This window comes from Sphaeramia orbicularis, chromosome 16 (assembly GCF_902148855.1).
Source record: "Sphaeramia orbicularis chromosome 16, fSphaOr1.1, whole genome shotgun sequence".
NCBI lineage: Eukaryota > Metazoa > Chordata > Actinopteri > Kurtiformes > Apogonidae > Sphaeramia > Sphaeramia orbicularis.
The window spans coordinates 14,099,733-14,118,116 of NC_043972.1; the positions used below are offsets into that span (position 1 = coordinate 14,099,733).

At 36.7% G+C, this 18,384-nt stretch overlaps 1 protein-coding gene across 1 annotated transcript in view; it reads right to left on the reverse strand.

Annotated features, from left to right (window-relative positions):
• Positions 1-18,384, reverse strand: part of LOC115435301 (myelin basic protein-like) — a 250,896-nt gene that overhangs the window by 120,676 nt on the left and 111,836 nt on the right. The gene's annotated exons all lie outside the window — the stretch shown is intronic.

Here is an 18,384-nt window from a genome sequence, read left to right on the forward strand (position 1 = left end):
TGTTTTAATGCAATAAATCCAATCCAACTTTATTTGTAAAGCACTTTAAAACAACCACAGTGGACCAAAGTGCTGTACAGAAGGATAAATAAAAAACAAAATAACAGAGTAAAATACAAGAATAGATTAAAAGACATAGAACTGTAAAATAAATAAATAAATGAATAAATAAATAAAAAGAAAGAAGAAAGAAATAATAAAAATACATAAGAATAGATAAAACCTAAATAAAAAAATAAAGAACAAAATAATTAAAAAATAAAGAATAAAGTAAAATTATGTGGTGAAAATGTTAATATTTAAAATGTCAGAATTCTGAGATTAAAGTCAGTATTCTGAGAAAAAAAGTCAAAATTCTGAGAGAAAAAGTCAGAATTCTGAGATTAAAGTCAGAATTCGGAGAAAAAAAGTCTAAATTCTGAGGGAAAAAAAGTCAGAATTCAGAGAAAAAAGTCAGAATTTGGAGAAGAAAGTCAGAATTTGGAGAAAAAAAGTCAGAATTCTGAGATAAAAAGTCAGAATTCCGACTCAGATTTCTGACTTTAATCACAGAATTCTAACTTTTTTCTAAGAAAAATAATTTAAAAAAAATATATTGGACCTCAATTTTTTTTCCAGTGGCCCTAATCCTCTTCCATACAGTGGATAACAGACAGAATATTAGTACAATTACTTAATTTTCTTAAGAACATTCAGGTTGTTCATATATGTTCAGGTTAGTTTGTTAAATATTTTCATGTAATTTTACTTCTTTTGCACTAAAACAAAGAAACGTTTGGAGTTGTCATATCGTTGTAACCTCATATGTCCAAAACGGTTATTTTTCAGGAAACTGGAAATGAATGGAGTTAATGGATGTAGCCACAAAGCGTTTTCAACACTTTAAATATTTTTAAAACCGTCAGGCAAATGTGAAGACTGACCAATAGAAACGTTTAATTACAGAAAAAAAAGGACCAAAAGTGGACTTAGGGGGTTTCTGCCCGACAATATGTATGTATTATATCATCCTGAGATCCAGAAAGGTACAAGTTTGGCCTTTTTTTTTTTACATTCAATTACTGCCTTTATTGGAAACAACATGATGCAACGTTTTTTTTCAGATGCATGTTTACAATTTTTATGGAATGTCCTTTCCAGTGGACAATGTTTTTGTTTAGTTTTTGTCAGTAAATCTGTGAAACTCTTGTCCCCTACAGAGGACAAAAATGCATGGCTGGGTCTCAGGAGGATGTATGCATTTATAGGGCTGTGTTTTGACAAAAATCTGGCAATACGATATAAATCACAATACTAGGATCACAATACAATATGTCACAATATATCACGACACTGTTAAAAAGGCCATTTTTTTTTTTTTTTAGCTTTTTTTGTTTAATAAAAAAAAAATCCTGGCAGAATGGATTTACACCAGAGATATGCGCGAAAAATTTTAACAGACTTTTATTTGATCACAACAGGATCTAATGCTGCACAAAATGTTCCTCTGTAAAAACTTAAAAGTTAAATTCTGTTTGACAGACAGTACAGTTTCAGATGCTGTTCAAATGTTCATATTCTGTTAGTTCAGAACTAACATCAGAACAGTGTTTTAGTTCAATCCAACAAAGGAAGGAACATTTGCCTCTCAGACAGTAAAAAGTGCTTTTAGGATGCTTCAAATAACCATCATTTAATAAAACAGTGTTAAATAATAATAAATAAAATATAAACAACAAAAACAAAAAACAAAAATGAACCTCCACCATATCTGCATTTGAATAAATACCTAAAAATATCCATACGGTACTTTTTAATATCGATACAGTATTGTGAAATTAAATATCGCGATATATTGCAGAACTGATATTTTCTTACAGCTCTGTGCATTTAGAGGTTTATATGCTATTATTGATCTGTTTTACTGGAGTCTATGTGGAACCTGAACTAAATGAGTTTTTTATCTTCTGTGTAGTTTTTGCACTTTGGAAATTCACCCCATAGGCCGAATCGGACCCTTTGTTGGCCGGTTTTGGCCCTTGGACCGCATGTTTGACCCCCCCCGCTCTAATAGAAGATTCAATGGAAACTACAACGCTGTTCATATAAATATATAAATATATAAATGTCATGTGCCAACGTCCACAGAGCAGTCTTACCTCCACAAACTGAAAGTAAACCATCGGACACGGACTCCTCACTAATACTCTACGTTTGTGTTTTTTGTGGATTTTTCGCATTTGACTTTCACACTTTTTACAACCAGAGGATCACAGGTTTGGGAGCAGTGGCTGATGGGATTTATTAACACTGACTCCCACCCAGGAGGAGGACACAGTGGGGGGGGGGGCAGTGTGAGGTGAAGCTGAAACCTCTGCTCGTTAAAACGGAGACTGTAGAGACGACGCTGCCACACATCTACCACAGATCTGACACGTCTGCGACAGATCTGACACATCCGAACACACGGACGAGAACGTTCCACCGTCGGATCGGAAAAGGTTTGAGAACGTCCATACGAGGAGCACAAGAACAAAAGGACAGATGAATGTTCAGACGTTTATGGTAGTTTCAGAGGAGAATACGGTGCTTTTAGTTTTAGTAATGAAAGAATTTGTGTGTTTAGGTTTTATTTATTCGTACCTGTGTTTGATACTGTGACGGCATGTTAGCGCCACATGGGAAAAATAAAAACGTGTCACTACGAGAACAAAGTCGCAATATTTTGAGAATAAAGTCGTAGTTTAAAAAAAACTCATAATATATCAGAAATAATGTCGTACTTTTATGAGATTAAAGTCGTAATATTTTAAAAAATAAAGTCGTAGTTTAAAAACTCATAATTTAACAAAAACAATGTACTTTTATGAGATTAAAGTTGTATTATTTTGTGTTCAATATTTTTTATTGTTTTTCAGTACAGATGAATGTTCAGATATTTATGGTGGTTTCAGAGGAGAATACGGTGCTTTTAGTTTTAGAAATGAAAGCATTCGCGTGTGTTTAGGTTTTATTTATTCGTACCTGTGTTTGATACTGCGACGGAAAAATAAAAACATCTGTCACTACCGGAATAAAATCGCAACATTTTGAGAATAAAGTCGTAGTTTAAAAAAGGTCATAATTTAACAAAGATAATGTCGTTCTTTTATGAGATTAAAGTCGTACTATTTTGTGTTCAATATTTTTATTGTTTTTCAAAACAGCCAAGTAGCTTACAGAAATACAAAGGAAAAAAAACATAAATATAAGAAAAAGAAAGAAAGAGAAAAAGAGAAAATTTTTTTAGTAAAGTAAAATAGGGCGTACAACTCAAGATGATAAGGTGTATGATATTGCATCACTAGTAAACTGTCTGGATTCCACATAAATTCCCACAAAAACCCCAGAGGTGAGTGGCATGTTCTGGACCACTTCCCTGGCCCAGGTCTTCATTGGTTTGAGCCATATGGTCCAAAAAGGCTGACACGTCTTATAGAATGTTTCAGATTCTTCCTCCTGTTGGATCTGATCTTCTCCATGTAAAGCACCGAGGTCAGGTCTGTCAACCATGTTTGGAAAAGCGGCACAGTCTCACATTTCCAGACTTCAAATGAGCCTTTTTGTGATCATCATCATCCCATACATGATAGTCACACTATTTTGGAAATAAATTTGCAATAGTGCGATAAAAAGTCATAATTTAAGCCTTATTGATGACAGAGTTTCCGGTTACAGCGCTAGTCCTTCAGTCGAACAGTTCCAGTCAGTTCCACCTCCACTAAAGAGGTAATTTACTCCAAGTCTGCTCGGTTCTTACAACGAAACAAACCCAAACGTGTGCGAACTGTCTTCAAAGTCCTTCCACTAATGCTAATGTGTTGATGGTGGGCGGGGCTAATAGACTCAGTATTTGGCCTTTGTGCGTAAACCCCAAATGAAAGCAGAACCTCACAGACTGTCCCAGTTCGACATTATGGGACCAGTGGGTACGACTGTATTCTGGTAAATTAGGATATTTTTGCGCCTGTTTTTAAATTACGTTATTCTCATAACATTATGGCTTTATTCTGGAAATATGATGACATTCTCATAATATTACGACTTCATTTTCGTAAAATTATGCCTCTTTTTGTATTCGACTTTATTCTCATAAAAGTATGGGTTTTATCTGGATATTTTACGACTTTAGTCTGGTAAATTATATTTTTCCCGCCTGTTTTTAAATATTAAACATTATTCTCGTAACATTATGGCTTTATTCTGGAAATATGTCGACATTACTCTCATAATACTACAACTTCACTCTCGTAAAATTATGCCTCTTTTTGTATTCGATTTTATTCTCATAAAATAATAGGTTTTATCTGGATATTTTCCGACTTTATTTTCCTAGTGACAGTATTTTTATTTTCCTATCAGACCTTAATATTCCGTCGTATGATACATCTGTCTAGTGCTCAGAGTGTTTGACTAAAGTGGTCCTGATGTGTCTTTATGGATCTGGTTTCCTGTGACAAGTGCCCCTGAATTCAGATCCTTGGTACGACGCTGGGAAAAGAGCCTTTTCCTGTGTATTTAACCTCCCTGGGCTTTTAATGCAACATGTGACAACGTGTACTGTACTCCATCTCTGGGTGTTTAAATAGATCCAGCCTTCTGACTGTGTCTTCAGTGTTATGGCTATAATTACATTAAACTGTGGTTTCTCTCAAGACGTCTCCAAATGTCTCCTGCTTTGCTTTAACCCTTAAAGACCCAGAGCTGTTTGTGGCAGATGAAGTTTTCCCTCTATTTAACCTTTCTTAAGTGATTTCTCACCATTTATTCTAACATTTTTTCTCCATGTAAATCAGGTATTTTCCTATATTTAATTCACTGATCATGTAGATGTTCATAAAAGATCAGTGAAAAATTGAGGATTATTATATCAGAAACAGAAAAAACTGAATAAACAGTGTCTTTTTCAGTCCAATCTGTCATGAACTGAACATAAACCCAGTGTGTCCATCCACTGGCATTTGTCAAACTCAGTTTGTGGCTTATTTTGTTAATGTTACTTATTACTGATTTATTATTAATTTCTGTCCATTTTATGAATTACTTTGGGTCTCTTCGTTCATCTTGTTGCTTATTTTATTCTTTTTTTTTACATTTAGTAAATCACTTGCTTATTTTTTGTCACATCATTTATTATTTTGTACATTTTTTTTTATTCATTTTTGTTCATTTTATCCACTGTCACTGATCCACTGGGTTTTACTGGTGAATCAATGCTTGTTTTTGATCATTTTCTGTTTTTTCTTCAATTGTATTCAGTTTGTGGCTTATTTTGTTTATGTTACTCATTTTGTTGATTCATTTTTTAAAATTTTTGTTCATTTTATTAATTACTTTGGCTCCTTTTCGTCATTTCGTTGCTTATTTATTTATCTATTTATTTATTTATTTATTTATTTACATTTAGTAAATATTTCACTTATGTTTTCCCACATTATTTCTTATTTTTATTTCTTATTTTTTATTCATTTTTGTTCATTTCCATCCACTGTCATTGATTCAACTCCATGGGTTTTACTGGTGAATCAATGTTGTAGAAGATGACAGTGTTTCCACGGTAACTACGGAGCCTCTGAGCGTTCAAATATGGTCATATCTGATGACTGTAAAAAGATGAAGAACTGTATTTTACACCAATTATTGACATGGATTGATCAGATTAATGGTTAGAAGATTATTAAACATGTTTTATCAGTAGATGGTTTTGGATGCTAGTGGCTGTTTGGGTCTTTATGAGTTAAAACAAAAATAAACAGAAAAAAAAAATCCTATTTCCTACCAAATGGGAACGTCTGACAAAAGGTGTTCTCACGTCTAATGAGAGCTTGGCTTCTATAAAAGGAGCTTTTCTTCCTTTTTCTTCGCCGTCAGTCTTCACCTCCTCAGCCGCCGCCGTGGGCTCAGGCCAACGGACAGAAAATAACAACCGCGTTCCCACCGACCGGGTTCCCCGCGGAGCTGGGGCTGGTCCATTAGACACGAGTGAGGAACGTTTCCTGGCATCGAATCAAACCAAAGACCCGTCTGAGATACGAGGAAACAGATTCCCATGATGCTTTGGACACTGAGACGAGTAAGAGCAGTGATTCTAACCACAAAATGTTACTGATCGTTATCCTCAGTCATCCAGTATGTGGACAAAAGTATGTGGACATGTTGGATTCAGGTTTTTCTTTTCTAACAGGGTCTGGGATAAAAACAGTAAGGACTAATATCATAATGGAATTCAGATAATAATCAATAAGAGATTTAAGATGTTGAACATGAACTGAACTAGAACACACTGAAGAACAACAAGGATTTGAATTTGGTTCCAGCAGTTTTAGTTTTGGCTCTTTTTTTTTTTTTTTTTCTGAATAAGTCCAACTGCTTTTTGACACCTGGTTGAACTCCATGAAGCAGTTAGACAAAAACAGAGAAGAAAATGAACAAAAACAGGCAAAATGATCAATAAAATGAATGAAAATGAATAAGACAACAAAATAAGTAACATGATCAAAATAAGACACAAACTGAACAAAAGAAAGAAGAAAAAGAAGAAAAAAATAAAATAAACAAAATGTAGAAAAATAAACAAAGTAAGCAACAAAATGAACATAAGCAAATAAAATATTTATAAAATAATAAATAACATGAAAAAATATGCAAAAAAATGACTAAAATGGAATTTAAAAAACAGAATAAAATTAGCCACAAGTATTTGAATTTGGTCCCAGTAGTTTTAGTTTTTGCTCTTTTTTTTCCTAAATCAGTCCAACTGCTTTTTGACCCCTGTTTAAACAATAGTCAAACAGAATTTAAACTGAGCTGAACATTAAAGTTAAAGTCATTAATCACTAAATGGACTTGAACTAACATTAATAGATTGGTATTGGAGCCAACAGTCTCTTTTCCATTGACCCTCAAATTGCGTGAATATAACTTGTGCATAAAAATTTGTCTAAAGGAAAAATGACAATTCTTCCAAAACTCTTGTTTTTCGATGAAAAGTTTTTGTGCTGGCAAGAGGTGGTTTATTGGACGTAGTGAAATTGATATATCATGCAAAACTGCAACGGAAAGACCTTTTAGTCAATACAGTTTCAGTTAGTTATTGTTTTTTTCTTATAATTATAGTTTTTATTGATTTCAGTTAACAAAAATGTTTTTACAATTCTAGTTTTCGTCATTTCGTTAGTTTTTGTTAACGATAATAACCTTGCACTGAATACACATTGGGCGGTGCAGTGGTTAGCACTCGTGCCTCCCAACAAGAAGGTCCTGGGTTCGATTCCAACACCAGTCGATGGGGGGTGGGACCTTTCTGTGTGGAGTTTGCATGTTCTCCTCGTGTCTGCGTGGGTTCTCTCCTGGTACTCCGGCTTCCTCCCACCATCCAAAGACATGCACTGATAGGTTAATTGGTTAATCTAAATTGCCCATAGGTGTGATTGTGAGAGTGACTGTTTGTCTCTATATGTTCAGCCCTGTGATGAACTGGGGACATGTCCAGGGTGTACCCCGCCTTCGCCCCTATGTAGCTGGGATAGACTCCAAGCGACCCCCGTGACCCTAGTGAGGATAAAGCAGGTTCTGATAATGAATGAATGAATGAATGAATACACATCATGTAAAGGGGGGTTTGGGGGGGGGGGGGGGGGGGGGGGGCCTCCCCTGAGAAAACTTAGACAATTATAGCACCTAAAGTACCTTTTCATGCAGTTTCACATGGAAACTATTTGTTTCATGAAGTAAAGTTTTTTGAGAAGAAGAAAAAGAAAATCAGTAATAATAAACATGGCGACGGCAGAGAAGGTTTTATTAATGTTTGGGGCGGCCATGGCTCAGATGGTAGAATGGGTCGTCCAATAACCAAAGGGTTGGCGGTTTGACTCCTGCTCTGTCCATGTGCTGTTGTGTCCTTGGGCAAGACACTTCACCCTCCTTGCCTCCAGTGCTGCGACTCACACTGGTGTATGAATGTGTATGAATGTTCGGTGGTGGTGGGAGGGGCCGTAGGCGCAGACCGGCAGCCACGCTTCCGTCAGTCTGCCCCAGGACAGCTGTGGATACAGATGTAGTTTACCACCACCAGAGGGAGGATGTGAGAGTGAATGAATAATGGATCCACTGTACACGCTTTGAGTATGCGTTCATAGAAAAGCGCTAAATAAATCTAATCCATTATTATATTCATTCATTCTCTGAACCCGCTTTATCCTCACTAGGGTCACGGGGGTCGCTTGGAGCCTATCCCAGCTACATAGGGGCGAAGGCGGGGTACACCCTGGACATTTCGCCAGTTCATCGCAGGGCTGAACATATAGAGACAATCAATCACTCTCACATTCACACCTATGGGCAATTTAGATTAACCAGTTAACCTATCAGTGCATGTCTTTGGATGGTGGGAGGAGCCAGAGTACCCGGAGAGAACCCACGCAGACACAAGGAGAACACGCAAACTCCTCACAGAAAGGTCCCACCCCCATTGACTGGTGTTGGAATTGAACCCAGGACCCTCTTGCTGTGAGGCATGAGTGCTAACCACTGCACCACCGTGTTGCCCTCCATTATTATATATTATTATTATTATTGTTATAATGTTAATATTCAAGAGGGTAGTTGTCGTAAATATGTCGGTACACTGAAAAAAAAAGACTTTTTGTTGTTTTTTGTGTTTGACACCATGACTGAACAGTCTGTGCTGCTGTCACAGTCTGGGCTGTTTGATACATGTGTAGTTTAATGACAGTAAAAACCACTGCCTTTTCATAAGTGTGTGGGGTATTGGAACCTAAGAAGTGCGAATAATGTTCACTCTCCTATAACTTCCATCTACCAAAATGTTGCAGTATTAAAAAATTAACTTGAATAGCCATTAGTTTTAGGGGCATTAGCATTTTTCAGTTTGAAGCTGTCAGAGTCTGAGTCAAACTTACAAAGAAGGAGAAAGTCAAAGTTCAATGACTATATTAATAATCATCAGTAAATTCCCTGAGGTTTGTTAGTAAAATAAACGTAAATCCACAAGGAAAGTTTACTTAATGATCACCCTTTTAGAATTTACTTACAATTCTACGTGAGAATACTTTCCTAAGTTCTCTGACGTAAATAACACCCCCAATTTTTTTCCGTGTAGTTTTTTCACTAACTCACACAGACGGTCTTTAAAAAGTTCCACTATTTATGGAAATTATTTTGTTCAAATCTCAACACTGCCCCCTGTGGTTCCCGGTGGTACTGCTCCATATTTTCTGTCTGGGTTCGCATCTGCAAACTCCCAGAAAACGGACAGAATTATGTACAGAATGCAGGCAGAGGACGGACAGAACACTGCGTCTTTAAGGTCGGGCGTAAAAGAGCCTTTAACGGCTGAACAGGACCAAGGCCGACTCTTCTAAACGGTCTCAGTGCAGATTCTTCTCCTGTCGCTGTCTGTGGGCGTCTGATGAGATCAAATAATGCATTAACTCAAACTAAAGTCAACAGATGCTTGGACTCATTTACTTTTTCCTCCTTTCAGCGTCTTCTTTGCCTGTTATGTATATCAGCTGATGTTTTTTTCAGCGTTTAAAGCAGCTCTGGGTTCGTGCATCGGTGACAGAATAAAAGCTGCCAAGTTTGAGATGCATTAGGCAGAGTCAGGCTGAAATGATCACCTCCAGGATTAATGATGCTCCTGCCTTTTCCATCACATTTCTGGATCTGTTTCACCGCAAAAGTGCCAAGAGGGACAATGACTGACAAACATCCTCCTTTGTCCTCTACTGTCGGGAGGGGGGGGAGGCGTGCGTTTCCGTCGGTGAGGCCCATTTCTTTATTCCTTTCTTGCGATGTAAGGTTCTTAGAATCACACCTTCAGCTGAGAACAGACTCTCAAAGGAACAAAGACAAAAACATTCTCACCTCAAAGCAGCAGAAAAACACTTAAGTGAAGCCAGAATCAACACCCAGACGTAAAGATCACAGAGTTTCAGAGTCAGTCAGCCGCTGCAATTAAACATTAAAATGATGTGAGAGAAGTTCAGTCGACTCTGAAACTGAGAAGACGAGGTTCAGTTAACCCTTAAAGACCCAAAGGTCCACCTTTAACCCTTAAAGACCCAAAGGTCCACCTTTAACCCTTAAAGACCCAAACATTAACCTTTAACCCTTAAAGACCCAAACGTCCACCTTTAACCCTTAAACACCCAAACGTCCACCTTTAACCTTAAAGACCCAAACGTCCACCTTTAATCCTTAAAGACCCAAACGTCCACCTTTAACCTAAACCATCTACTGATCTAAACTGTTTAATTCCTGTCGATCCACTAATCCTATCAATACGTGTCAATAATTGGTGTCAAATACAATTCTTCATCTTTTCATGGTCATCAGATATGACCATATTTGGACATTCAGAGGCTCCATAGTTACCGTGGAAACACCATGATCTTCTACAACCTTGATTCATCAGTAAAACCCATGGCAATGATGTGAAAAGGAACCACCCCAGAACAGGTGAGCATCAGGCAATTAGAACCAGAACTAGAATCAGAATCAGAATAAGAAGCAGAATCAGAATCGCAATCAGAACCAGAATCAGAATAAGAACCAGAACCACAACCTGAACCAGAGCCAGAATCAGAACTCAGTGTTTGCCGCCACACCAAACATTTCATACAAAAAAAATCCTCACCATCACATTAGACCTATTCTTCATATACAATAGGACAGCACAACCCCCCCCCCAAATGAAAGTGTGCAAAGCTTCAGGAGGTAGAGAAAAGATAAATGAGCCTAAAGTTTCACTTTCGTGGGGGGTGGGGGGGCATGGACTGTACCCCCATACCCCCATAGTATTATAAGTAGGGTGGAAACTGACGCTTGGACACTGTTACCAACTAAAACGCACACGTGTGCATGTGGGTCACTTCAGGGTCACATTCAGTTCAGACTCAAAACTGATAGAAGTCACATTTAATGTAGAATATGAAGGAACACACAAAAACTCTGATTTCAGCCAAAAATCCAAACAGTGCATTAGAGCAGCTGTGTGAATGTAGTCCCAGTCTGTGTGGTTCATTTAGCTGGAATCAGCCTGTGGACTATGAATGTTTGCGCATTTTTAATTAAGACTGATGAAGGAACAGGTGAGTCATGGTCAGTGCACAGCGTGGAAACAAGACTATTCACATATGTACTCATATTAAACAGAGTGGAAATTAAATTAACCTCATGTGTTTTAGTGTTAATGGAACACATTAGTGACTGCAGTGACAGAAAACACTGTATTTTTTATGTATTTCTGTTAAACCAGAAAACATATTTGAGGTAAATCCATATTTTCTCCGTTCCCAGTCACGTTCTGCGCTCGCTCTTGATGCTCCGATGGTGTCGCTCATGGACACTCGTCTGCTGTAAAACCAATCATCACAGTTTCACATCCGTTCCTAGAACAGCATTAGAGGAACAGCAGGACAGAGGACAGTCCGTCTGTCAAACATACGACCCACGGGCCAAAACCGGCCCCCCAGAGGGTCCAATCCAACCCACAAAATGAATTTATAAAGCAGAAAAACTACACAGAAGAGATTAACAATAAAGGACGTTAACCTTTAAAGACCCAAACATCCACCGACAACCAAACCCACCTACTGATGGAACTGTTTAATGCCTGTGGATCCACTAAAACTAAGAATACATGGAAATAACTGGTGTAAAATAGAGTTTCTCAGCTTTAAATCATATTCAGATGGAGTTGGATCAATGACAGTGGATGGACACACTGGGTTTATGTTCAGTTAATGATATATTGGACTGAAAAAGACACTTTTTCCCAGTTTTTTTCTGTTTCTGATATAATAACCTTTGAGTTTTCATGAACATCTACATTATCAATGAATTAAATATAGGAAAATACATGATTTACATTGAAAAATACAGAGAAAAATATTATAATAAATGGTGATAAATCACTTCAAAATGGTTGAATATAGAGAAAATTATAGTATGATATAGAGTTAATGGTATATAGTATAGCATATCATATATAGTAGTGTAGTATACATGTAACAGCATATAGAAGTATAGTATATATTATATTGTACTATAGTATATATTTAATAATATACAGAAGTATAGTATATACAGGGTTCCACCAGGTTTCTACAAGTTAAATTTAAGACTTTTATTTTGTTATTTATTTTAGTATTTATTTACTCCAACACTTTGATTCCCACTGTTCAGAGTCATTTCTCAGCGGGGGCTAAAAAGTTAAAGATAATTTGTTCCTAATTTCAATGTAAATTGTTGGGTTTGAACGGGTGGAACTGAGTTGACTAATGTTACTGTCTTTACAGTTTGGACATTTAACAGACACATGTAAACACATTTAAACACATTTAAACACAACACAGAGAACAGGTTTATGGAAACAGAACTGAAGACCGACCAGATCAGATTTAATACCTTTAAAGAGTTTCAGGGATTCAATGCAGATTTGGAAATTCAAGACTTTTAAGACTTTTTAAGACCCTGCAGGACCCTGTATATAGTATATAGTGGTACACACAGTATATATACGTTTTTTAAAGGATAGTTTGCAGATATAGAGGTTATTTAATGTAATTTAACTTTTTTCACTCTAAAAGTTTATCATTATTTATGTGATATTCTGTTGTGCTTTTCCTGGTTCTGACCCAGTTCAGATCCTACTGGTGTGGATGTGGAACCTGAACTGACAGGAGTTTGACGTTCCACAGATAATCCATCGTCTGTTTTTGTGTCTGTATTATCTGTGGAGCATGCACAGGTTTAAAAGTCAGAAAATATAAGAGTATAAGCAGAAATATGAAGCCCAGAGGACCTGATGCCAAACGCAGACGGTGCTGCCCAGCTCAGAACCATGGGACCCAGTCCAGTCCAGTCCAGTCCAGTCCAGTCTGGGTCAATTACTGCACTTAGGGAAATAGAGTTTGTGTAAAGGCTGTTGGCATAAGGAAATGTGATGGATGGATTTATTCAGGCGTTGAGGACGGCGTCTCAGATGCTTTGTGTCTCCGTCCCCACAGACTCTTTGAACCACCCTTCCACACATCTGTCCACTATTTCCACGACACTACTTCATCCCATCTACACGGCGGTGACAGAAGGACAATGAAGCCAGTGTTTAACATTCATATGAGAGCAGCTCATCCTTCTGCGCTCCATCAGACACATATCAGTTAGCTCCGCCCACCCCACGCAGCCCTGTTCTATCTGCAGCCACAGCCAGTGGAACATTAACACAGCCACAGAGTCCTGCAGGCGTCATCAGTCAGACGGGTGTTCACCGTGGTTACGGTCCAAGAACACAAGGTTATGATTTACCACAGTATATAATATTAATTACAAACACTAGACGTTATTAATACCAGAGGAAACTGGTGTGGGTTACAGCTGCTCCGTCAAAGGATACAGAAAGTAGCAGGAAAGAGATGATCAACACTACAAAAAAAACCCAAAAATATATATATACACACATATAAGGAAGAGGATTAGGGCCACTGGAAAAAACAAAGTTAAATTAAGGTCCAATATATTTTTAAAAAAATTATTATTATGAGAAAAAAAGTCTGAATTCTGAGAAAAAAAAGTCTGAATTCTGACTTTTTTCTCAGAATTCTGACTTAAATCACAGCTCAATAATAAAAAATATTTCAAAAAAAATTAAGAATCCTGAGATTAAAGTCAGAATTCTGAGGGAAAAAAGTCAGAATTCTGAGATTAAAGTCAGAATTCTGAGAAAAAATTCAGAATTCGGAGAAAAAACTCAGAATTCAGACTTTTTTGTCAGAATTCTGACTGTTTGAAATATATTTTTTCATTATTGTTCTGACAAAAAAGTCAGGACTGAGAATAAAATCAGAATTCGAAGAAAAAAAGTCAGAATTTGGAGAAAAAAGTCAGAATTCTGATTTTGTTCTCAGAATTCTGACTTTTTAATAATACAATTAAAAATATTTAAACAGTTAGAATTCTGACTTTTTTCTCATAATAATAATAATAATAATAATTAATAATAATAATAATAATAATAAACTATATTAGATCTTAAATTTATTTATTTTCCTCAGTGGCCCTAATCCTCTTTCATACACATATGTACACTACTGTGCCAAAGTTTTAGTCATCCTTTAGATCAGTTGTTTTCGCAGCGTTGACATGAACATGCATATTTATTTCTCAGTCTCTTTTCTTCAGATACAACAAGAAAATACAGGAAATCTGTGCGCAGCCTTAAAAGACACACACAAAAAACAAAACTATATGGGTTAAAGGTTAAAGTCAGTATTTAGTGTGACCTCTGACTCCATGACAAAAAGCAGCAAAAACCATTAGAAACATCCGGCACTATAGTAAATAATAAAATAAACAAAAATGAATAAGAAATCAAAATAATAAGCAACATTAACAAAATAAACCACAAACTGAACTCTATTGGGGAAAAAAAAGGGCAAGAAAACAAAACCAAATCTTATTGACAAGCATTGATTCACTGGTAAAATCCATGAAGACGAACAACAGTGGTTTACGACACTAGTTTTTATGTTCAGTTAATGATATCTTTGCTGAAAAAGTCCGTTTTCTTCATCACCTCTGCCAGGAGGTATTGTGATCACTTTGTGTGTGTGTGTGTTTGTTTGTTAGCAACTTTACAGGAAAACTATTCCAACCATCTTTACCAAATTGTACCCACAGATAGGCCTATGCTCTGGGACCAACCCATTAACTTTTGGGCCAAGCAGGCCAAAGTTCAAGGTCACAGCAAGGTCACACAATCTCAAATTTTCCTATCTGTCATCATTAAGCAATTTTCCAAAATTTATAAAAAATTCAAAACGACTCCGATTAGCCTCCAATTTGATCCACCCGTAGCTTATAACAATATCTTGTATCTGACACAAAATTGTCCACATCCACTGTGGAATGTGCACTCTGTGGACATTTACACATATCAGTGTTAAATTGCACATCATTCGGGGTGCTTGGCAGAGGTTTGCGTTCTCTGAACACTTGTTTTTCTCTGTTTCTGATACAATAACCCTTAAGTATAATTTGAGTTTTTATGAACATGTTACATAGTTAGTGAATTGAATATAGAAAATACATGAATATCATTAGGGGAAAAAAGTAAAATACAGAGTATAACATGATAATAAATGGTGATAAATCACTGAAGAAAAATGTAAAATAAAGAAAAATAATTTGGGAACTGAGATAAAAGTCGCTGTGGGTCTTTATGGGTTAAAGTTCGTCGCCCCCTGGTGGTGAACAAAGCAGCAACCCGAAGAGGCTAAAACAGCTGAACACGGACAGGTTGAAACAGCGTTGACCATAAAAACAATAACCATGAGCTGTGAAAATAAGATTAACTGCCAACACATTTTCCAGGAAACAAGTGGAAATCAGAATATTGTGTTTGATGATTCAGTTTATTGGTTTTTGTTTGTGTCATTAAAACTCCATTTCCTCCGTCTTTCTCCCATCAGATAAATAAATCGTGAGTATATTTAGATGTGATGTGTGCGAACAGTTGAATTTCCACCTTTCAAATAATCAGAAACATGCTTATACATGTGTTTCCATGGTTGTGTTTTATTACGGTTCTACAGCAGATGATTTTCCTTTTAATAATTACAAACATGTTACAGTTAAATGTCATATTTCATCCCTTTGTGAAATGCCAAACATATGACACCCCCCCACCCCCCCATTTCCAATGTTCAATCTCCAGCATTAATATTATTATTATAGTTGAAACCGTCTGACATTTTTCCAGCAGAGTGCAGCAATTCAAGTGTAACAGTTAATCCAGCATTCGTCAATATTCATATTAAAATATCAGCAATTAATCGATATAAAAATAAAACTGAATCTTAAGCATCAAATTAAGTGAAAGACAAACTGATTGAGACAAAAGGACATTAAGGACAGTATTGAAAACACTGAAAAGAGAGGATTTCAGACACTGAAAGAAGTACCAGTTATGAAATATTTCATATGTACACGATAAAACAAATAAAAACAGGTCGAATGTACTGAGGTTTGAGAGTTCACATACACTAGGACCTGACGAATAAAGGAGGTTTAGAAATAAAAGGACGGATATTATCCATAAATATTCACTGGTTCCATTTATTATTAATGTAGGATCAAGAATATTAATGTTCTACTGCAGGCAAGTCAAACTATTTTCATTAAGGCTCCACATTCAGACTACAATGATCTGAAGTCAAATAATCACAGAATAAACCATTAACAATGACTCAAATTTTCTTCTTGGTTTAATGTTAAAAGAAAAAATCAAAGTGTCTGTCCTCAGTCCTGTTGGACTACATTTGTCATGTGTCTGCCCTCAGATCCAATCAGTGTCCTGGTTCTGTCCTGTGTAGATCGGTAACCTGTCCCCCTGCTGACACTGTACTGTGGACAGAACCATCACACATGGGCCCATCTGGGTCCAGGACCTGGACAGGGGACCAGGTACCCAGGCTACGCCCACACCACTACGCTCCTGATATTTTGCAGGTTCTAAAAGTTTGTGGTCCATACACGTATCGTTTCCATAAATATCTGCGTCCAGGTGGAAACATGAAAACTGGCTTCAAACTAGGGATGTAAACAATTAATCAACTATCAATTAATTGTCAATAAGAATTTGCTCGATTAAATTATTGATGGTCAGTTAATTGCCCTTTTCCACAGTGGGACTTATGGTGTCGACAGTAGGGGGCGCCACTGCCCAAACTAGGCTTCATCGCTGAAGTTGAATAACGCTGCGGCTGGGATAGCCGTTCATTGAACTGGATCATGGTGTTGGTGAGTTAGACTGTCTTTGTGGACATGGTGGAGCCAAACACAGACTGGCCCGTCTGTTTGTGGGGGCGGTGCACCCCCGAATAAATACACGCACAAATGCGGGGTCGGTATCGGATAAGAGCATTTTCCCTGGTGATTGGTCTAGTCCATGGTCATCTGGACCGTGTCCGACATTATGTCCCGCGGTCACCCCAGTGGACATGGGAAAATAGCGCGGGGGGGGCATCTCTGCTGAAATCTGGCTCCATCCTGTCAGTGATGCAAACTCATAAATGCCCATTTCTTCTAAACTGCCCCTCTTCAGATCCATTTATTTTATTTTATTTCTCTGTTGAATTTCTTTGGGTGTATACTCCATATATGAGCACAGTGCTGTGAACACAAGAGGACAATGAGTTCATGGAACAGTGTCCATGATTGGATCTGGGACATGTCCTTACTGCTGATTGGAACAGGACAAATGAGAACATCTGATTGGCTGTGTGGACATAGACACACCCATATTTGGTGCCTCTGTACTGTGGCAGTAGACTTTGCTGAAAAATAATATTACATTATGCTTGAAAATAATGGATACTTCTAATTTTTCTCTTTTACAGCAAAAAAAATGAAACGAAATTATGAAAATATTTACATGAACAAACAATCCTTTAACAACAAAATGTGACTAATCTGAACAAATATGAACAACCTGAAATGTGTAAAGACAATTAAGTGCAAGTTGAACAATATTCTGCCTGTTATTAAATGTTTTACGTCATTATTTATAGATTATTGTTATTATTGGCCTGAATGTGGAACCTGAACTGAAACCAGTTCAACACCATTGACTGTTATTAACAGTTTAACTGTAAACACTGAAGGTATTAACTGTTAATATCTACAGTGTTTTTTATATTTTTGTTTGACACCCCTGTTCTACTGTGTTCGAAGAACGAGGGATGAAATGTAGTTGATCTACAGTCACATCTGTCCTGTTCAGTGGTAGTTTTTTACTCTCCGTTCCTCAGTAAAGCCTTGATATGTTTCATTATTGAACGTAGTGCATTTTAGAGGCGGAGAAACTAATCCAGCATCAAACAGTGAGTAAATGAAATGACAGTAACAAAGATGGAAATGCATCAACACACAGTATACTAATACGAATATAAAACTTTAAGACTGATGTGATATAATCATTATTAATATTTGAGTATGTAACAACCCGTTTAGACGTTGAAATGAACACTTTTACAATTAGCTACCGATAATTCTGTTCATTAGATCTAAAATAATCTTAGTGGTGACATGAACCACAGCTTCAGACCATCAGTTAGTGGTTATTATTATTATCGCTATTATTATTATCATTATTATAATTATTGTTATAATATTTAGTTCAAGTTTTCTAGGGTTAGTGTGTAATTACCCTTGAAATGATCACCTCTGATAAATCTGATCTACACATGTGGACAAAAGTATGTGGACACGTTGAATCCAGGTGTTTCTTTTCTAACAGGGGTCTGAGATACAAAACAATAACGACTAATGTCAGAATATAGT